Here is a 26,736-nt window from a genome sequence, read left to right as displayed (position 1 = left end):
ACAAAAAAAACAAAAAAACGAAAAAACGCATGAAGGAAATATACCATGTTTCTATTGAAGAATTCCAATGAGCTAGATTGAATTCTATCAGGAACTGTATCGCGTAAGCTATGTTAGTCTGAACAGTTTAGGATTAAAAGGGGCTAAATGCCTGTTCTGTTTACTTTTACTCCAAAGCAGGGATCTGAATCACATTCCTATTACTCCATAACTACCAAGGAGAGGCTGAAGAGAACATGAAATACAGGGGAAGGAACTAGAGAGCTTTTGTCTCAAAACCTAGAGGAGAGCTTGTATGGAATGCATTTCCATTACCAAGCCACATGGGGAGGGGAGCCAGCGAATCTGGAGAAGGGAAGAGAGCAAGAGCCTACCAGTGGAAAGCAGGCAGGGTGGCAAATGGCCAGGCCGTCTCAGGAAGAACAAACTCAAGACCATCGCTTACTCTTCTTGGAGATCAGAGGAAGAGAGGTAGGAGAGATATAAAACACGTATACATACTACCTTTTTAAAAACAATTTCAGAATTTGCAGCCAGGTAGGGCAGCCCACAAAACTGTATCTTCATAAACAAGTCAAGCACCATTCATAGGTAGATACTTAATACTGAAGAGAAAAGCATGAGGAAATGGTGTCTCCTAACCATGGGCTTCCTTCTGGGCAGGGTCAGAGTAAAGGAGGAAAATGAGCAGGGCTTTGTTATAGGGATTTTTTTCCCTTTAGGCTTTGTTATCTGACAAGAATGACCCCGAACTAAAGCATGTAGATGAATGTAGCATTATTAGTTAATAATCTATTTTTATTTCTCAGTGGGAAGGTGTGTCACTTTAATGCTTAGACTTTAAAAAGTTCTTCGTAGGTTGTTGTTTATGCTGATTCCTTATAATTTTATTCTATATTTTTCAAGCATGTACAAGTATTTTTATTTTTTCTTAACAGCGGATGAGAAATGGTCTATTTTTTTACCTTACACATAGAGTGTGGCTAGGGACTGTGACTAAGTGTGAATGTCCTCTCCAGCTTCTAATTTGGGTCTTTAACCACTTCCTTTTCAGCAAGGATTCTTTTCTTTTTTTTTTTTTTTCTTAAGATTAAGATTTTTTTAAAAAAAAGATTACTTATTTATTTGACACACAGAGAGAAAGACAGAGTGCACAACAAGGGGGAGGGGCAGATGGAGAGGGAGAAGCTGACTCCCTGCTGAGTAGGAAGCCTATCTGGGGCTCCATCTCATGACCTGAGCCAAGGCAGGCACTTGACCAGCTGAGCCACCCAGGCGCCCCTCAGCAAGGATTCTTTCAAGCAAAATAATGTCCCAATGAGTATGTTATTTTATTTTTTGCAGACAGTGGTTTCTTAGTGGCAGGTACCTCTGCTTTTTTTCTTAGTAATAGTGGCAAAATTTGATTTAGCTATTCAGATATGAAATTGACAAAATTGACAAAATTGATTTAGCTATTCAGATATGAAATGAGGTTGTGATTATGTGAGTTTATTTCTCAGGGTAAGAGAAGTAGGAATACTGTCTGCAGATTCAGGGTACAATTACTAGAATAGTTGGAGGGGAACATGCCGATTACCCTGACAGAAGGTCTTCCGAAGGCATGATAAGGATTGGGATCTGATAACACCAGCGGGCAGTTCAGTCACTGGGAGGGCAGACTTTAGAAAGTAGCTTTTTTTTTTTTGAAGACTTATCATATGACTTGGCAATTTTTTTTTTTTTAAGTTTCTATTTATTCATTTGAGAGAGAGAGAGAGATAGAGCAGGGGGAGAGGCAGAGGAGGAGGGAGAAGACAACTCCCTGCTGAACATGGGTGTTCTGGGATCATGACCTGAGCAGAAGGCAGAGGCATTACATGAACCACCCAGGAGCCCCTACAAAGCATTTTTTTTTTTTTTTTTGAGGCTGCCCCAAGGACAGACAGGTTTATTGAAGGCACAGCCAGGTAATCAACAGTTGGTCTTGGCCACATGTTCCAGCTCGTCCTTCTTCTTGATAGCATACTAATTGGAGGAGCCCTTGGCTGCATTGATGAGCTCATCTGCTAGGCACTCAGCAATGGTCTTGATGTTCCGGAAGGCAGCCTCACGTGCACTTGTGCACAGCAGCCAGATGGCCTGATTCACACGGTGCAGGGGGGGACACATCGACAGCCTGACGCCTCACTGTTCCGGCTCGCCCGATGCGGGTTGAGTCCTCCCGGGGACCGCTGTTAATAATTGCGTTCACCAGGACCTGCAGCGGGTTCTCACCAGTGAGCAGATGGATGATCTCGAAGGCATGCTTGACAATGCGCACGGTCATGAGCTTCTTGCCATTGTTGCGGCCATGCATCATCATCGAGGTGGTGAGACGCTCTACCATGGGGCACTGCGCCTTGCGGAAGCGATTGGCGGCATAGCGCCCCGCACTGTGGGGCAGGTACTTGGTATACTTCTCCTTCACTGCAATGTAGTCCTGGAAGGAGATGTCATTGATCTGAATGTCATTGGTGCTCCACTTCCCGAAGAGCTTGATGTCAGGGGTCTCCGCCACCGCAGGTGCAGCTGTCTCCCACTTGGTCATCCTGAGGGCGCAGCCGGGGTGTCACTATCGATCAGCGTGCACCATGCGCCGCCCTGGCACAGACAGGAAGCCAAAGCAGCATTTTTAACATCAGGAGCTGTGGCCAACTCTTTCCCTTAACCCTTTCTCTTCCCTAGATTAGCACCTGATTCTTGGGCATCCCTTGTGGGCAGAATACTCTTCCTTCACCCCTTTATCATCTAAAACTATCCCTCTACCCTCGCTAGCTCTGTGGTGAGGAGGTGGTGGTTCAGCTTGTGGGCTTTGCAGTCAGACTTCCCACGTTCAGCCTCTGACACCACCATGCACATGACTTTGGCAAGTCACTTAATTCCAGGAGGCCTCAGTTTTCTTATTTGCAAAGTGACTAATTTTTTCATATTTCTTTGTGTAATGCTTAAGTGAGATGCTTAGTATAAATTGCTTAACAAAATGCTGGGACTGTTGTAGGTGTTGAATAAAGGCATGTGCTCTCTTTCTCTAAAATTACTCTTGGGGGTCAAATTTTCCAAGGTGGCTTGATTTTTAAGCAATGTGGATAAACTATAGGATCATGTTTTGCCTCTGGTTCAGAAAATAAACTTACAGGGCACCTGGGTGGCTCAGTTGGTTAAACAACTGCCTTCGGCTCGGGTCATGGTCCCAGAGTCCTGGGATTGAGTCCTGTATTGGGCTCCCAGCTCCATGGGGGAGTCCACTTCTCCCTCTGACCTTCTCCCCTCTCATGCTCTCTCTCACTGTCTCTCAAATAAATAAATAAATAAATAAGGATCTTAAAAAAAAAAAAAGAAAATATACTTACAATACCTATTACCTCTAAGATGAAGACACCTGAAAACTGCAGTTTAAAAAAGAATATTATCTATGAGGGATGTCAGAACAAGTTATTATTTGTCTATTTGATCTTAACCCCTTATACTGGAGCAATGTATCTGCATAAAAAAGCAAGCTTAAAAAGCTCTCTGTGTAGTGTTCGCACATTCTAGGTTGTTGCTCAGGATCCTCTTCTTTCTGTTATTTCCCCTTCCTCATTCATTTGTTCCCAGATTGTAGTTTGGGTTCCCTTTTATCTGGTCGGATTCTGGGATTGGATTTTACTTTGAAAGTTGCTACTCGCTACTGCTTCAGCTTTCCTGTCACTTTTGGCCTTAGTACCTTGCCCATCTCCGAGCTCTTCTCATCTTTTTGCATACAGGGTTGCGACTGATTGCAGGAGGAGACCTAGGCAACTCTGAGTCGGAGATACTGGGAGACACTATATTGCTGACTTTTCATTCACCCAGCCTGCGGTAAACCAGCATTGCCCTGGTGGGCATTCAGATTCATAATCAGAGTCTCTAGAACTTGGGGGTGGGCTTGGGAGGATATAACAAGGCTCCATGGCAATGACAAGATGAAGCTTTCAGAGGGACACAGCAGGATCTTACTCTGAGCAAATACTTAGCTATCATCAACCACATGGGTGCCTCTGTTGGGCAGATGTATATGCCCTTCACTTTGGTCATGCCACTGTCTTTCCTGCCATGTAGCTGTCAGTATGTAAAGAAAGCTTTGTTATTCACCTGCTTTTAAGGAACTTGAATCCTATGTCTGTGTCTGTTTTCATCAGTTATGGTGCCATCATCCAAATGATCACTGTGCCCTCTTCTAGCCCCTGGTCCACAAAATTCCACCCGTACCTGCAAGAACCTTCAAGACTCTGAGAGGGGAGCCCAGAGTGTAGATGTTTCTAGAGAGCAATCTACATCTTTCTCTCTATACAGAAACAAACTAATAACCAAAAAATAAATAAACAGTGGTTTTGAGGACCTAGGGAATTTAGCTGTATGGCATTTTGAAGCCAGGAACTCTATCTTACTCATCTTGCCTCCCTAACGTGTCTCATAATTTCTGGTGCATAGTAGTGTTGGAATTTTAGAAGCCGAATAAGTGACACATTGCTTTCCTTAAGCTGTGAATCAATTAAGAGATAGAGGACTCAGATACCTACAAATCAACAGGTTGCTGCTAGCATATAAGCTGTCATTGTTCAGATTAGAAAAAGGCTTCTTCTTTTTCCTTTGGGCATAAGAATTAGAAGAAGCCCACTCCTGGAAGATGATTGTAAAGAGGGACTGCGTCTGGGTAGAAAAGCTGGGAGAAATGTGCGGAAGTGTTGGCTTCATATGGGAGAAGCTGGCCTAGTTTCTAGTCCCTTTTTGTCCTTTCAGCAAGTGGTCTGGAGATCAAAACAGGAAGATATTTATTTTGGTTTTTTTATTTGTTTGTTTTTAGATAATCTCTCAGTAGTTGAATTTAACCCTTCAAAATAGTAGTATTCTCTCTGTAGGGGCGGAGCCTGGCCTGCTATGCTTATCTTCCCCTACCCCTCACTAATACAGTATTTATTTGTCTTCCCTCTGTCAAACCTTGAGCCAAGCACTTTCCCCAGACTGCCTGGGGAGGTATATGAAAAGGAACATACACAGGGCAAATGAGACATAGGAGAAAGAGCTATGGAAGGCGGAGACAGCTCCTTCGCATGATGAAGAGGATGAGAAAGGCCAACATCAGGCAAAGGAGCCCCATGACCTCTAAGAGAACAAAACCCAGGATGGCATAGGAGAAGAGCTGTTGCTTCAGAGAGGGGTTCCTGGCCTAACCAATGGTGAGGGTCCCAAACACAGTCCCAATTCCAGCCCCAGAGCCAGCCACCTCTACCGTGGCAGCCCCAGCCCCTATGAACTTGTCTGCTGTGTCGATGTCCCTTGAAATGGTGCTGGGGTTTGGAAGCTGTGACTAGGAATAAGTGAGGCGAGGGGATGTGGGGCTGCTAAGTTGCTGAGGCTCTCATCTGTCCTTGTCTCTGGTGGTTATAGCACCACTGCAGACAGTGATCCACTCAACAGTTGAGAGGTGCTCCTGACCAAGAAGAGGGTGAAGAAATTTGCCCAGGTGTACATTTTCAGGGGATGAAGGGCCGTGGCAAGACAGCTGCTTTCAGTGCAGAGAAGACATGCTTATAATATAGTAGAGAGTCAACTAGGACATGCCCTCCCTACACTGGCAGATATCAACAAGATTGGTTCAGGAGAGCCTCTGCCAAGTTTGCTTAGTTCTTTCTCCCAAAGTCCACGATAACATATACTTACTTTCTTTCCCTTGAGATGAATAAGTGAGGAGATAGGGAGGGAGGCCAGGAGTATTATTATTGTTGCAGGATGGAATCAGGAGACCAGGAGAGAAAGGAGGTTCTCTGTAAGACAAGTACTGGGTGTTTTCTGAATGAACGGATGTGTTTCAAGAAGAGGCAGATGTGCTGTTTATTATAAAAATGTAGTTAGGAAAGAACAATGATAGATTACTCAGAAGGGAAGTATTGTAAGCTTAAATGAATGTTTTGTGACTTGTTAATATATTGGGAATATGTTAATCATACCTGGCTTGTTATTTGAGGTTTAGTTAAACCTTGACATTGGAGGTAGGGGGTTTGCCTATGACAGAAAAAGGGCATTGGAAGGACTTTACTGTTCAGAGACTAAGTTGGAAATTATTCAAGATATGTCGATTTTGGTAGAGAAAGGTTAATCAACTCATTTGGAAATTTGATGAGAAGGAAGGAGATAAGGAGTTAGAGCAATGATTTCATAACTTTGTTATATCTGTAGTGGAAGTAAAAAGAATTAACTTTTTGCACATGATGTTGCACAAGAAAGTGATGAAAGAAATAGAAGGTTTATTTTGGGGCCTTTTTTGGGGGGTTTGGTGTGTATGTATGTTGTTTATTATACTCTAATAATGTTATTATTAATTAGGATTATTTTCTATTTATAAATGAATTAATTCATATTAGTTTATCAGCTTAAGGATTTTGAGGTTGTAGAAATGTGAAGAAATGAATTTTGATGGTGGATCAGTTGTTGGGTGGGTAGTGGGTGACATTAGGATAAAGATGGGTAACCAGGAGGCAGGGTGAGAGTAGTACCTACTTGGAGCTATTTAAGTCTGTATTAATTATCTTTTGCTGTATAAACAACTACCTCAAGGCCTAGTAACTTAAAACACAGAGCTATGGGATGGTTAAGGTAAGGGATGAGCTTGGTGGTTTTCTTGCTGGTCTTAGCTGGGCTTACTCATGAGTCTGTGGTTTCTAGCTGCTTCTAGATAAGTTGGTAGGTCAGCTGAAGGCTGGCTGGAGCTGATGGCCTCCCTTACGTGTGTGGTCGTTGGCTGACTGTGGGCTAGGGTATCTTGTTTCTCCTCCTGTGGTCTCTTATCCTCTAGCAGGTTACAACAAGCCTGTGAAATGGAGGTTTCCAGTTTCCAGGTGCAGCAAGGGAATAAATACAAGTACTTTCAAGCCTCTGCTGTACCTCGTGTTTGCTGTTGTCCCGTTTGGCAGGTCATATGGCCAAACTCAGATTCAAAGGGTAGGGAAATAGTATCTCTCTTTCGATGGGAGGATCTATAATGCTACAGAGAGGGAAAGGATTCGATGCCATTTTCTGCCATCTACTGCAGGATTCTAGGCTGAGTGTAGACTGCAGGGGTGTGGATGGGGGGAGAGTAGGGCAGTAAAGATAATCTTTGTTTACTTCACAGCTCTTCGTGGTACTGCCCCTAACTTGGTCGGGGTGCCATTGTGTAGTTAAAAGAAATGTGGCAGATTTAGAAACTAAAGTTAACACCAGAAATTACTGGGAAAAGGGAAAGCTAGTACAGGAAAGAAGTGTGGGTGATTAGGGGATACATATTGCAAAAATAGTTTTTTAAAAAAGATTTTTATTTATTTGAGAGAGAGAGAGAGAGAGCATGAGTGGGGGTAGGGCAGTGGGGCAGAGGGAGAAGCAGACACCCCACTGAGTCCCCCACGTGGGACTCCATCCCAGAACCCCAAGATCATGACCCAAACCAAAGGCAGATGCTCAACTGACTGAGCCACACAGGCGCCCTGCAAAAAGCTTTTTATGTTGCACAAGACTTAGTTCTACATAGTATTTCAACTCAGTCCAGTAATCTAGATCTAGTTACTGGCGTGTTAGGAAAATTGTATTATAGGTATTACCCAGTTCATAAAATTGTATGCAAGGAACTTGAGAAAACCAGAAGTCACACTTATTAGTGCTGAAACCAGACATTGATGAAAAGGTATTATTTCCTTTATTGTTGGGGACAGTTGTGCCAGGAGTAGACATCTTACAATGGGTTCTTTATCATCAGCTATGTCAAGAAAATATAAGGACAATGTATGTGGCCAATACAGGAACCTTAATGAGATGATTAATGATCTAAGCAGAGCATCATTTCGATGTGGGAGGAGGTGGTGAAATGGTGGGAGGGAGCTGCTTTTCTTGCAGTGAGCTCATCCATTCAGGGACTGAATTAAGATGGCAAGTGGAGCCAAGGGAGCCTTGGCTCATTTTCTCCTTACCTGCGCCTTATCTTCTCTTTTCTAGGTAGCATCAGATCTTGAGACCTCTGAAGCCCAATTTCCTCTCAGTAAAACAAGGACAATAATATCTGTCACTTAGGCTGTTGAGCAATCTACTTAAAATTAAGGTGTGGACTTTACATCACCCAGAATTCCTTTACCTTTTTTGTCTTTTGTGTTTGTTCACTGATGTTTTAAAAATGATGACAGGTTTTTTTAGAGCAGTTTTCGGTTCACAGCATAACTAGGGAGAAACTACAGATATTTCCCATGTGCCCCTGCCCTCACAGAGGCATAGCCTTCCTATTATCAATATCGTCTACCAGTGTGGTACCTTTGTTTGATTTTAAGTTTTAATTTGAAATTATTTCGAACAAATGAAAAAGCTGAAATAATAATAGAGGACTCCCATATACCCTTTATCCAGATTTAACAATTTTGCATACTTTGCATGGTTGCTTTATTATATTTTTCTCTCATTCTTTCCAAATATACATCATTTTAAATTTTTTTAACAAATCATTTGAAAGTAGATTGTAATGTCATTCCCTTTGACCTCTTAGTACTTTATTGTATATTTCCTAAGAAAAATAATAGTCTCTTACATTGCCACAGTACAGTTGTCAAATTCAGGACATTTAACAATGAAACAATATTTTTGTCCAGTCTATAGTTCATAATCCCGTTTGTCAATTGCCCTCATAATGTCTCTTATAGCACTTTTTAATCTTCCAGTATGATATTCAGTTCAGGATCACATATTGCAATTTGAATAACTTTTTTAAAAAAAAGATTTTATTTATTTACTTGCGAGAGAGAGGGAGAGAGAGAGCATAAGAGGGAGAGGGTCAGATGGAGAAGCAGACTCCCCACTGAGCAGGGAGCCTGATGTGGGACTCTATCCCAGGACTCCAGGATCATGACCTGAGCTGAAGGCAGTCACTTAACCAACTGAGCCACCCAGGCACCCTACATATTGCAATTTGTTGTTGTATTTCTTTAGTATCCAAATATGAAAGATTTCCTCAGTTTTTCTTCATCTTTGATGTTACTGTTATTTTCAAAAAATACAAGACTGCTACTTTATAGAATATTCATTACTTTGGTTTTGTCTGGTGTTTTCTGATGATTGGACTCAGATCACACGTCCCTAGATGCATATGACATCAGCAATGTGTGCTTCTTAGAGAAGCCCAACTGGCAGCATACGATGTCTGCCTTCCCCTTATTGGTGATGTTAATTTGATCACTTAATCAAAGTGTTTTCTGGTTTCTCCACTGTACAGTTACTATTTCCCTCTTGCAACCACTAAATAATATGTGGCGAAATACTTTGGGGTTATGCACATATTCTGCTTCTTATCAAACTTTTCTTCCTAGATTTCATATCCATACATAATTCTTGTCTGGATGAATCTTTTTTTTTTTTAAAAGATTATTTATTTATTTATTTATTTTTGTAAGAGAGAGAGAGTGAGCACAAGTGAGCTGGGGGTGGTGGGGAAGCAAACTTCTGCTGAGCAGGGAGCCGGATGTGGGACTCCATCTCAGGACCCCAGAATCATGACCTGAGCCAAAGGAGCTGCTTAACTAACTGAGCTACTTCCAGGGCTTTCTTTGGCTACTTCATTCCATAATTTTATCTCTTTTTTTCCCATAGTAGGAACGTGGCTCCCAGGGACATCATCACATTATTTATCTTCTCAGTCTTACAATATCCACAAAATAGTTTCAGATTGCTGCAGTCATATCACAATGAGAAACAAACCTACTAGAAAGAGTTCAAAATTTGACTGCAGTTCTTTTGTTCCGTAGATTATGGGTATAAAGTCAAGATGCTGTGCTCAAAATTCCCTTGGATTGGTTCATTTTTTTTCCGCTTCTGTGTGATATTTATCCTCCCCTATCCTTGACATGGTTATTCAATTAAAATATAGTTGTGTTAGTTTCTCTGGCCACTAAGTTTTAGGTTTTTTTCCCCTCCTCTACTCTATCTTCCTGAATCTAAAATCTGTAGCCTACTCTGTTAGCCTGCTAGGGCTGCCATAACAGAATACTATCAACTGGGTGGCTTGAACAACAGAAATTTGTTTTCTCACAGTTCTGGAGGTTGGAAGTCCAAGATCAAAGTTCCTACTGGGTGGGTTTCTAGTGAGGCCTATTTTTCTGGCTTGTAGATTACCACCTTCTTGAGTGTCCTCACACTACCTTTCCTCTCTGCTCCGGCACCCCTGGTGTCTCTTCCTATTCTTATAAGAACACCAGTCCTGGTGGATTAGAACCTCATCCTTTGACCTCATTTAAACTTAATTACCTCCATAAAGGCCTTTTTTGCAAAGGATATTGAGGGTTAGGCTTCAACATCTGAATTGGTGATGGTTGGGGTGCATGATGAAAGTTAGTCTGTAACACCTATGATCTCCCATGAAGCTCTTGGAACTGCTTTTGAAACTCATTAAAAGCTGCTGACTCCTTTTGGTTCAGTTTCGTCCTTGTTTACCTGTTTACTTCCTTATTAATTTTTTTACGTATCCTTCCAATCATTCATTAATTTACGTATTCAAAAACTATTTGTTGAATACCTTCTAAGCATTAGGCACTTTGCTAGACATGGGAAATATAATGGTGAGGAGGAAAACAGAAGAAGGATATGTCCCAGGAGCTTATAGTCAACTGGGGAAGTCTGACATTGACCAAAGAATCAGCCAAATTAATAATTAGAATTAAAGAGACTCAGAAATAAAAGCAAGATAATTAGGTTGGTTGAGTTTCTGAGATAAGGTTGTTATAAGAACCTACAATAGCTTGCTGTTTTGTACCTTACTCTATGCTGATTAGCTGTTATTAATAAACCAGCACAAAATTTAGTAGTCTGAGGTGGCAAGCACTTATTATTCCTCATGAGGCTATGGGTGGTTAGACTTGGCTGATTTTGACGGAGCTTGCTCAAGTGTTGATGGTCAGATTTTGGGTTGTCTGAGAGCTAGTTGGTCAAGGATGGCCTTGGCTGGGGCAACTCAATCTACTCCACAAGGAGTGTTTCACTTCCTTCTAGACAGCTAGAATCTTCTGATCCGTAGTCAGACGCGTTATCCATTGGCCACTAAACTGGCAGTGTTCCTGTGGTGATGGGCAGGGTTCAAGAGGGAGAGCTGAAGCACGAAAGCACTTTTTAAAGCTTCTGCTTACTTCTATTTCCCAGTGTTGCAATGCGCAAAGCAAGTCACACGGCTAGGCCAACTTTAGTTTGGGGAGGGAATCCTACTAGAGGGCAAGAATAAAAGGAGGCATGAAAGATTGGGACCATCAGTGTAACCTATATTCTTTATATTATGATATTTCTGTTTCTGTCATTTCCTTGAATCCGTTCTCAATTCCCAAGTCTAGTAGACTAGTTTTGGATCTTATATTCCCTGATCTCTTCATAGCACTTGACACTATTGACCATTCCACTTTTTTTAAAGATATCTTTCTCCTTTGATTTTGAGAACAGTATTTTCTCCTGGTTTTCTTCCTATTTTCTTATTGTACATTCTTCTCCTTCTTCATGGCCTCCTTTTTTTTTTTTTTCTTGTTCCTTTAGTTTTGGGTTTAGTTTTGGGTTTCCCAGCTACATGAGCTGGGAAAGTCCACAGAGAGTCCACAAACAGCACGTCTTTCTTCATTTCCTAAGTGTAAAAATCATTTGAAGAATAAAACACATAGAGATAAAGACCCACCTTCAGGGGTGCCTGGGTGGCTCAGTGGACTAAAGCCTCTGCCTTCGGCTCAGGTCATGATCCCAGGACCCTGGGATCGAGCCTCACGTCCAGCTCTCTGCTCAGCAGGGAGCCTGCTTCCTCCTCTCTCTCTGTCTGCCTCTCTGCCTACTTGTGATCTCTGTCAAATGAATAAATAAAATCTAAAACCACAGCAACAACAACAAAAAAAACCCCATCTTCATCACTGATAAAACTAATTATAAAATGTGTCTTCGAATGGGTACTTACAATGCATGATGAAATACTTACCATAGAATTTAACTCCTGCTCCTAGTCATAGTTTGAGGCACTGGGGAGCAGGGACAAGGAATACCCTGAAGAGAGGCTGATAGTCAAAGAGAGAGAGAAAAGAAGAGGCTAGTCCTCAGTTCCTTCCCTAGAGCTCACTCTGTGAGATGTAATAAGTGGAGAAATAGGCTAAGAACACTACTCTAGTGGAATTCCTCCATGTATTAACTTGAGTCCAGTGGAAAAAAGGTTCTTCCCTAATTCCAAAATTCTGTCATTGATCCTCTTCTATTTTTATTATAGTATCTCTAGAAATGCCATTTACACATGCAGTGATTTAACTACCTATTTATATTCCCTTTCTCTTTAGTACAGAATTTTGGCCAATGTTTCCTAGACTATTGCTTATGTTTTTTAGATGTTGAACATAAGTGAACTTAATGCATTCCAAATTGAAATTATTTATTTATTCATTTAATCAATAAAAATTATCCAAGACATTTCCATTTTTCCCATCCTGCTTCTTATCTCAGGGCTATTGTCTACCCAGTACTCAAACCAAAAACCAGAAAGTCCTTGTGAGTTCTCTTCTTTACTTCTCAACATTCAGTCTGCCATTCCAGTCTTATTCATTCAATCTTGTCAATGTCTCTTAACTGACTTATTTTACTTCACATAAACACTAACTTAATTCACTCTCTTGACATATTTCCCTTAGGTTTATACAAAACCTCTTAAATATTCTACCCCCTGCCTCCTATCTTATCTCTTTAATTTATCCTGTATAGTGCACAAGAGACGGTTTCTGGTACACGATATTCTGTATTATGAAAAAGAGTATACCTTTTAGAGCAGAGCCAGTTTTGTCATTTAGTTATATGTCTTTTTTGCAAGTGACTGAATTTCTCTAAGTTTCAGGTTTCTTTCTCTTTTTTTTTTTTAAATCTATAAAATGAAGATAATGCCCACCTTGTCTGGTTTTTAAAAATATTTACGTGGCTGTATAAAACACTGCAAGCACAGTGGCTAGTCTAGTACCATACTCTACTGATGGTTAGGATTACGTTCTGGTGTAGGCTTTGTGCTAACTGCTTTGTGCACCACCTTATATATCTTCATTTCTCTTTGAATGGGTTTTATTATCCCCATTTTATGGATGATGAAATGCACAAGCTGTACAGTCACATAGAAAGTAAAGTGGCAGGGAATTCAAGCTCAGTCAGTGGGTCGCCACAGCACCTGCTCCTAACCACATCACAGTTATTTTGAGAGCTAGGGTGGGAAAATGAGAACATTGTGAAATTTAGCCTCTGTCCTTAGCTGCTAGATAAATTTGGGCAAGTTTCTTTAAGTTTTTGAGCATCAGTTATCTATAAAATAAGGACATAATGCCTACTTATAACATGGTAAAGACAGTTAAATAAGAATGAATCATATAGGGTTGCCTGGCTGGCTCCATACATAGAGCATAGAGTGAGCCTTGATTTTAGGCTTGTGAGTTCAATTCCACATTGTGGAGCTTACTAAAAAAAAAAAAAAAAAAAAAAAGAATGAATAATATAAAATGAATGGCACAGAAGAGCACTCAGTAAGGGAGATCTATGATTATCATTATTTCTAAATTAAAAATGCAGTTATTTAGCTACTCTGTTTAAAAATCCCATTGTTTTTTCTGGCTCCAGGGAAAGGCTCACACTCTTTAGCATGGTACACCAAGCCTTGCATTAATGCCTCCTCCCCTCATCTTCCAGCCTTAGCTTTAATAACAATCACTTGTAGTTCCCCCAAATACGAATTGCTGTCTCATAATTCTCTGCCTTTGTAGTGCTACATCCTTGGCCTGAAGAAGCTTCCCTCTTTCTCTTGTTTCCACCCAACCATTTTATCTTCTGTCTAACTCTCATTCTTTAAGGCTGGGATTCCCCTCCTCCCCTGCCTCCCCCCTCCTTTTTTCTTTTCCACAAAGCGGTATTTGGTGAATATGTCCAACTCCTTCAATCATGGCTGGATGTTCTTTCTTAGATTCCTTTGTGAGTGTGCAGAGGTCCATGGAACCTCATTTCACAACTGTTTACTGGTCATTTCCCCCTCCCTAGACTGTGAGCTACTACAGAGACAAAGATTGAGTCTTTCATTTTGGTATTCCAGGACTTAGCACAGTGTAGGCGCTCAGTGACTGTCAGATGTGTGAAGATTAAATGCAATAATCAGAGGCATAGTAGAGCCTGGCTCTTGGCAGATGCTTAATAATAAATAGTTTCTAACATTTTAATAATTTTTGCACGGTATGTTTATTATATACTATATTCTATTCTAATAACATTTATTTAATTATTTATAATTTTAAGGTAATGTTTGTGGCTCAGCATTCTTTGTATTACCCTTTGTTCCCTTGTACACATTTTAGTATTTCAGCAACATGTTTAATGAAGTCTCTCTGCTACAGTTTATTCCACATTCTCACTTACCAGTTGGAAGTACTTATAAAGTGATTCTGCAAAGTGGTTATTTTCCTCGTGGTTTGGAGACAGTGACAGTCCCCAGTTATTCGGATTTTTTTAAAGCACAATCACTAACCAAATGTAATATCTTTTGTTAAATCATTAACTAATCCAAAATATGGACATTCCCACTAAATCAAACTAAAAAGAACCAGCAAGGATTATACAAAAATGACATAAGGAAATAAACATGACAAGGAACACAAAAAAGGTGGCAATCTTTTAGAAAGGTATAGTTTGCTAATCCTACTGTGTCTTCTCTTTTGACAAAGATTCAGTGCTGGGAGCCCCTGCAGGGAGAGGCTGGAGGAGGAAGCGAGGACCAACAGGGACACAATTTCAGTGTTTTGACAGCTTAGTCAGAGAGAGAATTGCTGCAGGCATTTGCACATTTTAACCCCTGCTGTAACAGTTAGAATTCTTTCTTGCACTATCCAAATCCAAGAATTAGCTCTTAGGAAAGCTGAACATCTCATGCCTGCCACAAAAACAAAACAAAACAAACAAACAAAAAAGTATCAGGTGAACAAGAAATCGAATAAACTCAAATCTCTGTTAGGTGGCAAGAATCTATTTTATATTAATTTTCATGCTTCCATCCTTCATTAGGCTGTTATCCCAGACATATCCAAGAGTGCTAGAGCACTGTGCCTTATTCTCTTGGGCTCCATGTATAAAATTTCAACAACACATTCTGGCAGAATAAGCAGATTTAATGGTAAGGAGTTAAAAAAAGTCTGCTATGATTTAGTCCCAAAGTTGACTGAGTTCGTGCTTTGTAATTTGTAGATGCTTCGGGTCCTTTCTTTTGTCAAAACAGTGTTTATTGGAAAAGGAAAGTCCATAGGTAATAGTTTCTCATTGTTAGAATAAAGCACGGTCTTTTAGGATGGCAGGAGCTTTCTCTCTCTGTCTCTCCGTCTCCCTGTCACCCTCTCTTGTTCTCAGTAAGTAGAAATGAGGGTAAAAAGAGAAAGGAAAAAAGAAGTGTAGTGTTTAGGACACTGACTTAATATAGCATTGTGTTCTGCAAGTAGGATTTATTTTCTTGGTCTGATTGTTGTTTGAAATGAAAACTAGTAGCACTAAGCTTGGGTATCATTACAAAATTTCAACTTAACAATTTACAATCACCTACCACTATGTTAGGCACAGCAGAGAATTTAAGAGTTATAAAACAATGTCCATCTGTCCTATCTCCCTGCAAATAAATTAGGCAGGAGTGTACATTTCAGCAAAAATGTCTATTTTATAATTTATTTTAAATTTTTTCTTCTTCTTTTCCAAAACCCCCTCTTTTCAAGGTTTTATTTAAATTCTAGTTAACCTACAGTGTAATATTAGTTCCAGTTACAGAATTTAGTGATTCAGCATGTACAAATAACACCCAGTGCTCATCACAAGTGCCCTCTTTAATACCTGTTATAATTTAATTTTAAGCTAGTAAGAATCTTTGTGAATAAACAAGGGTAGCATTACATCATTTAGAATGATTCTTCTCCCTGAAATATTATACTTAGTTGTATTGTGAAATAAATTTTAAATTTTTGGAGAAGTTTGGTTTCTAATAAACTGCACTATTTCCCCCTTCTCTTTCATTACTCTTGTTCTTTTCTATGGCTTTTCATGTAGAATTACTAAAACTCCATGACTTACTTCCACTTGACTTTAAAGTAGTGAAAGGAAATAACTCAAAAGTGCCAAAAACGTAGAAAATCAAGAGTCCAGAGGTGAACTTGTCAGGTTGGTGGTTTTCAACAGAAGGTTTCAAGCAGCTAATTTGAATTCTTTGTTCTCTTAAAATGGTAAGACCGCCCTGTTATCTCAGGCACCTGTTTCTAGCAGTTCATACTTGCCTTTAAACAGCTCTTTCCATTGTAATGGAATTAAGTGGTTGCTCAGCCTTGAGAACAAATAAACCTCTTTAAGTATTTAACTCACTACAGGAGAGAGACTTCCGGAAGGTTTTTTATGTGTCACAGCTAGGGTCAACACTCAAATAATAGAAGAGAACCTCACCAGATATTTTTAATGGAGACTAATTAGGGGGTAAACAAGAGGAATGGAGGCTGCAAGTTGTAGAAGTGCGGAGGTGGGAGTAACAGTGGGAAAGGTTTTTACTCCCCTACTTTCACAGGAACAATTCTGCAGCCTCAGAGCTCTGTTTGACCAATTGAATTTGGGAAGGGATTATGGTGAGCAGATTTTAATGCTAATGGCTACAAGTTTTTTTTTTTTTTTTTAAGATTTTATTTATTTATTTGACAGAGAGAAATTACAAGTAGATGGAGAGGCAGGCAGAAAGAGAGAGAGGGAAGCAGGCTCCCTGCTGAGCAGAGAGCCCGATGCGGGACCCGATCCCAGGACCTTGAGATCATGACCTGAGCCGAAGGCAGCGGCTTAAACCACTGAGCCACCCAGGCGCCCTGGCTACAAGTTTTTATCACCTTTATTTTCAAACGTTGTTTTCTTCATCTTATGCCAGGGTGGAAGGCGGGTATTTACCAAAACTCCTGGAGAGCGGTCAGAATGTGTTCACTCATATATTTATACCTTCATTTATATGTTCATTCAAGCTTCCATAGAAGGCTCACTTTGTGTCAAGTACTGTATTAGTCAATACTTTGTCTTCCGCACGCTTTCTAGTTTTGTGAATTAAACTGGGGTGTAGTGGGGTGAGGTGGGCAAGGGTGATGATGAAGGTAGAAGAGACATATTTTCAAGACCAGTAGGATATTTGGTGCAAGAAACATTCTCAGTGTATTCTGGTACATACAATAGTACCATGTAATAGTACCATAGTAATACAATAATGGAACTTGCTGAGTCATGTTTGGACATGTCTATGTTTTTGAAGGACAACTGCTGAGTTCTGATTCATAATAACTCCAATTTAAGTATTTCACTTGGGCTTCATTTCATTATATAATAGTAAGTTAATTACATGCTTTGTTTTTCAAAACAGTTTATTAATTTTAACATCATGGATTTGGTCTCAGGAGGTCTTGGTATATGCAAGCTATGTTAACACTGTTTAATCTCTGCTAGAGATTGCCCTCCAAAAACCTTTAAAACTTTACATGTTAACCAGAAAAATAGTCAAATGTATGCTTATAGCTACTTCATTCAGCTCTGACAAATAACTGAGTGTCAATGATATACCAAAAGCCTTCAAAGTTTGATGAGATTGAATTCCTGGTGGAAATAAATACAAGATATAGAGAAAGTTAAAAAAACTGCTAAATAATATGTAGTGCATGATCCCATATATGAATAACAAGACACATATATATGCATAGAAACATGTGGGACCTGACTGAATTGTTTGTTTGAATTGTTTGTTTTTGTTTTTAAGATTATACTGGTTTATTTTAAAGATAGAGAAAGAGAGCATGAGTTGGGGGGTGGAGCAGAGGGAGAGGGGTAAGCAGACTCTGTGTTGAGCATAGAACTTGATGCTGGGCTGGATCCCAGGATCCTGAGATCATGACCCGAGCCAAAGTTAAGAGTCTGACAGCAACCAGCTGAGCCACCTAAGAGCACCCATACTGAATGGTTAATAGCATTTATCTCTGGAAGGTAGCATGACTTGTCCAAATCACTTCTCTGGGAGTTTTCCTTTCCAGAGGGAAAGGGCATTTTTGGCAGTTACAGATACATTACAAATCCCTGACCCTTACTGACCTCAGCTGGTGGGCCAGGGGCAGGCATCAGAACAAGAGAGAACCAAATCATTTCCTAGATTGAACCAGTTTAGATTCTTTCTAATGAGGGTTTTTAATTTGGACACAGAAATGCAGATGAGTTGATAAATTTGCTAGGGCTGGAAGGCATGGCTGTGTTTGAGTCAAGGGAGTGAAGGAACAGAAAAAACTAGGCTGAGAGTGGAAGAAGAAAGACTACTTCCTGATCTCAGTCCAATTTCTAAGACTCAGCTATGGAAATCTGACTGTAATTTCTGCCTTTGAGTCCTTTCGAAATACTTCTGATATTTTTTTCTTTTTAAATAAAAAAACCTCTCTATATGTATATAGTTTGAGTAGACTTCTTACAATTAAGAAAACTTACACAGTTTTTGATGAAAGTGGTTTTCTCTTTTTGTAAAACTCAGTTCTGTTGTTCTAAGGTAATGTCTATAGCTGTTATGTGATATCTGTTGAAATATGGCCAGTTTTGGCTCCTTCCAAATAGAAATACAATGCTTGTGGTTTCAACATATTTTAAGGCCACTATTTCCAAGCAAAACATTTAGAAAGACTTCAAACTTTTCATAGGTCCTAGATAGAACATCTAAAGAAACAGTATTTTCTTTTCTTTTCTTTTTTTTTTTTAGAAACAGTATTTTCATTGCCAAGTAAAAGTGAATCAGAAATGATATTATTTCCTCTGAAAAATGCCAGCGAATATTTTTTCCTTATGTATTTATGTATATAATATTTTACATATTTCTTGAATTTAACCTTGTATTGCAGTCTACAACTTTATCTGTTCTTTGTAGTCTGCAATTTGTTTTTACCTCATTGTATAAGTAAAATGCCAAATTACTCCTCTCAGATGTTCATAAATGGATAATTGAATAAACCTGCTAAGTCATTGTATTTGAAGATTTCTTAATAAGATCCATAAATAATATTTAGAATTGTTTTTATTAGATTGAAAACATTGTGGGAAAATAAGATTGTAGAAGACACAATATTAGCCTACTGGAAAAAAGTATTTTAACGGACTAAAGTGAACTTCTTCTTCTTCTTTTTTTTTTTTTAAAGATTTTACTTATTTATTTGACACAGAGAGAGATCACAAGTAGGCAGAGAGGCAGGTGGGGGGGGAAGGGGGGGAAGCAGGCTCCCTGCTGAGAGAGAGCCCGATGTGGGGCTCGATGTGGGGCTCGATCCCAGGACCCTAAGATCATGACCTGAGCTGAAGGCAGAGGCTTAACCCACTGAGCCACCCAGGTGCCCCTAAAGTGAACTTCTATTATCAAAGTAAGTTTATATACTTCTGAGAGTTCTATTTTTCTAAAAAGGAAAACTCTTTAACTTGGAACGTTCATCAATTTAAAGATGAAAAACAGCTGAAATTAGAATTTGATATATAATGCACTTCAGCTTCCTGTACTCAATTTTGAGTCTTCCTGAACTTAATTTGATTTTTCTGTATTTGATATATGCAACAAGTTTATTATGACATTGTTTATTATGACAATTGTTTTATTTTTGATGAATGTTGTTATGAAATTTTCTCAATAACTGCCACAAATCCTAAACTCTTGAAAAGCAATTGGCTAATTTCATTCAAAGGCAAAATTCTCGAATTAGTCCAGGTTCCACATATTTTATTTCCATTTTTAGTTTCTACAATTATCCTTCTTGGTTCGTGTTAGAGAGTCATCCAGAAATCACCTGGGTTCATCTTCGTTTAAAAAAAAAAAAGTAAAAATATAACAGATGCATTGCAGTAATAATATAGCAATTTCTGCTGCAGGCAAAAGCATCATTCAGGCATTTTAATTGAGCTATCTGCATTTCAGCATGCTAACAAATAGACTATTGGATCTTCCTGAAATTTGTATTATAGCATATATGATAACAAGGATGATGTGGTAAAATGTCTTATATTATAGGGTAACAACATTTGTCATATAATTGACTTTATTTTAAATTGTAAATATATTTTTACTTTTCAGGTGACCTTAGGAAAGACTGTATATATAATTTGAAGAAGACATAAAAGGCCAATTATTTTGAGAAGAGATTGCTTTGGGTAGAGGGTTTCACTAGATTCAGTTTTCATGAGTTGATTTCTTATTTTCTAAGAATAGATCAGTTGGACACTTAGGAAATAACCTTTTCTTAATGATAATTTCCCCATAATATCAAATTTTCCTTACATCTGTACTCTAAACACTAAATATTTTAATTTTTTAAAAAGATTTTATTTATTTATTTGAGAGAGCGAGAGAGAGCGAGAGAGAGCGAGAGGGGAAAGGACAGAGGAGAAGTCCCGATGTGGGGCTGCATCCTGGAAATCCAGGATCATGACCTGAGCTGAAGGCAGTCACTCAACCAACTGAGCCACCCAGGTGCCCCTAAATTTTTTCATTTTTAATTAACATCAGTAAGTATTTTACTAAAAATAGAACTTCTAACTTGGGCTTCGTGTTGGTAAATGTAATAGCCACTAATCCTAATTGCTAGACTTTGAGTAGTGTGACTTTTACTTTGGTTTATTTGGGCATTCTTTTTATTATTGTTTCACTTCACCTTTTAACTATCTTCTATGATAATTTCTTAAAAATCTTTTTTCGTCTTTCCTTAAAGGAGGATTTTCTGTATGCAAAGTAACTCATTCTACTAATGTTTAGTTCTTTCCCTTGGCACCACACAGTTATGAATTCTTTTGGTTGCAAAGATAAAGAAGGAACAAGAGACAGATAAGAGGAAAGGCAAAGAGGCAAAAAATAGGGGAATGAAATGCAAACAGATGAAGAAATTTTATTTAACAGAAAGAGGTATAAGTAAAAATATTAACTTTGGAGAAAACAAATAGATTAAAAGATTAGGAAATAGATAAATATTAAAATAAAAAGACATCATAATAAGATAAATTAAATAGCCTATGTTATTTATTTTGGTGAAAGCAAACATAATCCCATGAATAAAAAGAAGCTGAATTCTCCTAGATGTTAATGTCAAAATATCTATTCAGACTTGTCATAAAAGCATAATCTTGCACCATGAACGTATTCTGATATTTTCTTTGTAAATATAATTCTCTGGGACAGGAAATTCCAAATGACATCAATTTTGTATTTCAATTACAAACAAAATTAAAATTATTTTAGAATAAAAATAGGATGCATCTTCACTTAGAAGCCAGATGTCTTATTAAATATAATTTCCTCTGTTGGCTGCTTTATATTAAGGGTAGATTTAAAACAAGAACAGCTTCTGTGAAATATAATTATACCCCTTGTGTGGCTTTCATGGTCATGGAGCCTGGAATATGAAAGTAATTGACAGAGAAATCTGCAAAACAGTTTTTTTTTTTTTTTTTTTAAATCTAAAAGAGTTGCTTAACTCTTAAATCAGCTATCATTTTCTTTTGCTATTCCAGAACCTTGTATTGTCTAATTATGTTGGATTGATTGACACAGTCATTCAGTTTCTTTTTAAGACTTTTTCAGAAAAAGCCCTAACATTCAGTCATCACATAATTTGGTGGAGTTCACTTTTTTTTTTTTTTAAGATTTTATTTATTTATTTGACAGAGAGAGATTACAAGTAGTCAGAGAGGCAGGCAGAGAGAGAGAGGAGGAAGCAGGCTTCCTGCTGAGCAGAGAGCCTGATGCGGGACTCGATCCCAGGACCCTGAGATCATGACCTGAGCCGAAGGCAGCGGTTTAACCCACTGAGCCACCCAGGCGCCCCGAGTTCACATTTTTTTTACAGTTTTCTTGGTCTTACGAAAGCTCGAAGATGGATACAGTACTATTAAAGACAGAAGCATAGCTACATCTGGTGTTTGGGAGTTATGAGTTATTTTTGTTTCTTTCTATGAGCCCAATCTGATGAAAGAGAGATTTCTTTTGTGTATTGATTATTTTGATTTTGCTTCTCCTCCTCTTTTAAAAAAAAATTCTAAAAGCATATAGCTCCCAATGGAAGGTATCTGCTACCTTCTTTCTGCTACTTGTGTTTAATGAGACTGGAAATTACTGGCCATTGGAAAATATTGTCAATTAGTGATGCCTGATTCTTCAAATAAAGTTCACTCAGGTGCTTTCTGTCCAGAGGACAGAATCATAGTATCCAGAAGCTGGTTACATGGTCTACTAACCATTCAATACTTGCTTTCTAAGTGTTTATACAGATCACGTCTGGACTCTGGCACTGGTGAAGTGCTTGTGGCTTTCACAGTAGCCCATTCCACTTTTGGACAACTTGGTTAGAGAGTTCTTTATCTGATTGTGCAGAAGCCTTTCTAAAATTTTTGTTTACCAATCCCACCTCTACTTTTTTGTTGTTGTTGTTGTTGTTTTTGTTTTAATCACACTTCTGCTTAATGGCAACACACGGGAACTTCTATTCTCCTACATAATAACCCTTTTTTATATTAGAAGATAGGTGCTCTGCTATCTGAATCATTTCGTTCCCAGATTTAACATTCTCTTTTCCTTCACTGGTATTTCATATGAGTTCCCTGACCAACCTGGTCAATCAGGAATTCTTTTTTTTTTTTTTTTTTTAAAATATTTTATTTATTTATTTATTTTAGAGAGACTGAGAGTGAGTGAGAGAGAGCATGTGGGGGGAAAAGGTCAGAGGGAGAAGCAGACTCCCCGTGGAGCGGGGAGCCTGATGTGGGACTCCATCCTGGGGATCAGGACCCAAGCTGAAGGCCGTGGCCCAACCAACTGAGCCACCCAGGTATCCATCAGTCAGGAATTCTTTTTTTTTTTTTCAAGATTTTATTTATTTATTTGACAAAGAGAGATCACAAGCAGGCAGAGAGAGAGGAGGAAGCAGGCTCCCTGCTGAGCAGAGAGCCCGATGCGGGGCTCGATCCCAGGACCCTGGGATAATGACCTGAGCCGAAGGCAGCGGCTTAACCCACTGAGCCACCCAGGCGCCCCTCAGTCAGGAATTCTTAATCCTACATCTGCTATTGCCATTTTTTTTTAAAGATTTTGTTTATTTATTTGACAGAGAGATAGATCACAAGTAGGCAGAGAGGCAGACAGCGGGTGGGGGGCATGTAGAAGAAGGCTCCCTGCTGAGCAGAGAGTCTGATGCGGGGCCTGATTCCAGGATCCTGAGACCATGATCTGAGCTGAAGGCAGAGGCTTTAACCCACTTAGCCACCCAGGTGCCCCTGCTATTGCCATTTTTATCAAGACATTTTGAAAAACAATTGTTTCAACTTTTTAGTCAACTACTTTTTCTATTTAATAAGGGGTTTTCAAGATTTATCTTGTATCATGAAATATTCAAAATGCAAAAAACGTTCTTCAGGATCTACTTTGTATCATGAAATATTCAAAATGCAAAAAAAGTACATGTATCTGAACTGTCAAATAAAAAATCAAAAATTAGGAGAGAATTTATGTGAGAAGATATTGCAAGATAGGGAAAGGAACTACTGCAATAGAGAGAATGTTCTGACTGTAAGATCTGCAGGCATCTCAAGAATTATGCAGAAAGGGACTTTGTTTTATAGAAAGGTGTGGGGAACTGGGATGAAAGACTAGCAAAACTTCATAGTAGATTAGAGAACATTCTACTCTGTGGCTAGCCCATTCTGAGGAGGGTGTGTGAAGAAAGCGTTGTCTGCTTGCTGAAGTTCAGGGACCTGGAACTGGGAGAAAGGCTTAACCACAGTTTGATTAACATGCATTTTGTTCTGACTCTTCAGCTGGGTCAAAAGTTTCAGCTAAGCATTCATGAGGCAAAGAACGGCAATTTGGAAGATCTGTATCTGGCCATATCTAAGATAAACAAAGGGGCATCTGTGAGTCTTATCTAGTATACGTAGAGACCAGTGCTGCTTTGCAGTAAGCCATTTTCCCAGAACATGAAAGAGTTGGGTAGGGAGATTTCTTCAACCATCACTGTTTTCCAGGATCACAGGCTTCAGTAAAACTTGATATTTTTACTATTCACTACCTGATTTAACAATGTCAACATTTTTTACCAAATAAGAGAAGTCTCTTAAGCTTCTCTTTGCAAGGGGCACATATCACTATGCCCTCATTTTATTGGTGAAAGCAAGTGACATGGGATGAGGGTATATAATCTCCCACAGTTGAACCTGGTAGGGAGGGGCAGCAAATATTTTCACAGTGGTGTGTTCTACCATTCCAATTTTCCCAGTTCCCCCCTTTTCTTTTTGTGGTTTGTGCCTTTTATGCTATGTCTAAGAAATAATTTCCTAATCAAATTTCATAAAAATATTTTCCTATACTTTTTGAAAGACTTGATTTTTTATATTTGTGTTTTTGATCTATCTGGAATGTATTTTTGGGTATGGTGTGAGATAGAGATCTAAGCTTATCTTTTTTTCTTATAGATAATCAAATATGCCTACCAGAATTCACTGGCTATTTATCCCTTTTCTTCTGATATTCTTTTTTTTTTTTTTTAAGATTTTATTTATTTATTTGACAGAGAAAGATTACAAGTAGGCGGAGAGGCAGGCAGAGAGAGAGAGAGGGAAGCAGGCTCCCTGTTGAGCAGAGAGCCCAATGCGGGACTCGATCCCAGGACCCTGAGATCATGACCTGAGCAGAAGGCAGCGGCTTAACCTACTGAGCCACCCAGGCGCCCCTCTTCTGATATTCTTAATGTGATCTGTGCCATGTATCCTGTTCCCATGTATATGTAGTCTCTTTCTGGCATCGCTAATGGGTTCTGTTTGTCTATTTGTATATGCCTATGACAAAAATAAAATAGATAAGTATTTTTAAATTCAGAAATATATCCAAGTATGGTTGAGCCTTGGGGTTTTAATTACTCAAGGTATACTTTTTCTTTAACCTGAGATCTAGATTGAAATTATTTCCTCATTTGTCTATGCTGTTGGGTGTAGTATTTTTTTTTTCTCATAGTTTCCTATCATGTAGAAAGCTTTTTCCATCTTTCCTAGGTCTGCCCTACGGATCCGTGTATCTGCTTTTTTACTTATATCTCTGCTTTGAGTTCCTGCTTCATTCCAGGCACTTAAAATTCACCTTTCTATTTTATTATTATTTACCCAGCTATGTAAATTAATTTGGGACTTATATTTTATCCAGCATTTTGTTAGGTTGGTTATGTGAGGAGAGTATACACCTCAGTCCGGCCTGTTGCTGAAAACCATAATGGACACTTTAAAAGTTGAAAATCTACAATATTCAAGTGAGGAAAGATCTAATTAGATTTAGTGGTAATCTGATTAACAAAAAGAGATATTTTACAGATCATAAATCATCTCAGGTTGTCTCAAGTTATATATTGAAGCAACTAGCTTTTAAAATTAATGAAAAAGCTAATTGTTAAACCCAAGCTATTTTGATAGGCATACTCAGCTTATACGAAATTCTCTGGCATTTGTCCTCACTATGATGTGTTGATGCCAATTTTCTCTAATTATTCTCGGTAAATATCAGAATCAAAATGAAAGAGTCTTTCAGATTTCTGTGTGTGTGTGTGTGTCCGTGTATGTCTGTCTGTCTCTGTGTGTGTGTGTGTAGAAGGGAAGGAGGTAGTTGGAATTAGGGAAAGGGAAGAGGGAGGGAAATATTTCTTTTGTTCTTGCCCTCTCCCTATAGTTGCTTCCCTACTTGCAACAATTTCTCTCACTTGCAAGCTTAGAGCAAAAGTGAATATTAGGTGTAGCCTAAGTATCTGATGCCTGGCTGAGCCTTAACCACGTAACAGAAGATCTAATTACTTACCTTCCCCCAACAGGAATCACCTTGCTTTGGTACATTTGTGCGGCACCTTAGTCATTCCTGGTTCTAGCCTGTTCTCTCTTGTTTAGTTCCTACCCATGGTTTTAGTTCTGCCTTGGGCCTCTGCATGCTCTACTTGTTTTAGTAATACAGTGGGTAAATATGCAGACTCTGGAGCCAGATGGTGTAGTTTCAAATCCTGGCCTGACACTTATCAGCTGTAGGATCTTGGACATCTCAGTCTTTCTGTATTTCAGTCTCTTCACCTGTAAAATGGATATAAAACTAATAGCTACCTCATTGGGTTGTGGGGTTTATGTCGTAAGTCGGTTGCCCAATATCCTCACATTTCTTTTCCACTTTGGTACATGCATGTTTCCGATGAAATGTCACTTCCAAGCCAGCACCTGGTGTCTTTGTGGTCATTTGCTCTTGCCTATCAGAACCTGCATTATTTGTATCATCCGAGACCCGAAAGTACTTGGTGATTTTTTTGTCACTTGTTCCTCTCTTCCCCCAGTCTTTAACCAATGTCTGACACTTTTTAAGGTTATCTTCAGCTTCCTTGCCCCCTAGCATCAGACACACCTGGGTGATATGAAACTAACTCTGAGATATGTTTTACACCAGAGGTTCCATGGGGTTGAGCTTTTCTCCAGCCTGACTTACACCTTTGCTTATACTGGGTTATAAGTGTTTAAATAGCTGTATTGTGTGAAATTCTATAAAACTAGTTTTGCCATGAAAATGTTATTATAGCTGGAATTATAGGTAGGCTATTGTGATTTTTGTCTCTGGCCATAAAAAAAGTAAAGCAGTGGAATTCACACCCCAAG

At 39.0% G+C, this 26,736-nt stretch overlaps 1 protein-coding gene and 2 pseudogenes across 3 annotated transcripts in view; 1 reads left to right on the top strand and 2 right to left on the bottom strand.

Annotated features, from left to right (window-relative positions):
• Positions 1 to 26,736, top strand: part of MAPK10 (mitogen-activated protein kinase 10) — a 585,543-nt gene that overhangs the window by 98,824 nt on the left and 459,983 nt on the right. The window contains exons 1-2 of one of the 3 annotated variants that reach the window (XM_032332786.1): positions 226 to 471; positions 3,765 to 3,858. The exons of the other annotated variants lie outside the window; for them this stretch is intronic. The gene's annotated coding sequence lies outside the window, so the exon portion shown is untranslated. Of the gene's footprint in view, positions 1 to 225; positions 472 to 3,764; positions 3,859 to 26,736 lie in introns of those variants that run through there. 3 annotated transcript variants of the gene reach the window in all.
• LOC116584442 lies at positions 1,905 to 2,658 on the bottom strand (annotated as a pseudogene).
• On the bottom strand, positions 5,063 to 26,479 carry LOC116582107 (annotated as a pseudogene).

The sequence above is a fragment of the Mustela erminea genome, chromosome 2 (genome assembly GCF_009829155.1).
Source record: "Mustela erminea isolate mMusErm1 chromosome 2, mMusErm1.Pri, whole genome shotgun sequence".
Lineage (NCBI taxonomy): Eukaryota > Metazoa > Chordata > Mammalia > Carnivora > Mustelidae > Mustela > Mustela erminea.
Note: the sequence above shows the minus strand (reverse complement) of the source record. Positions and strands in the feature narration are given on the sequence as shown.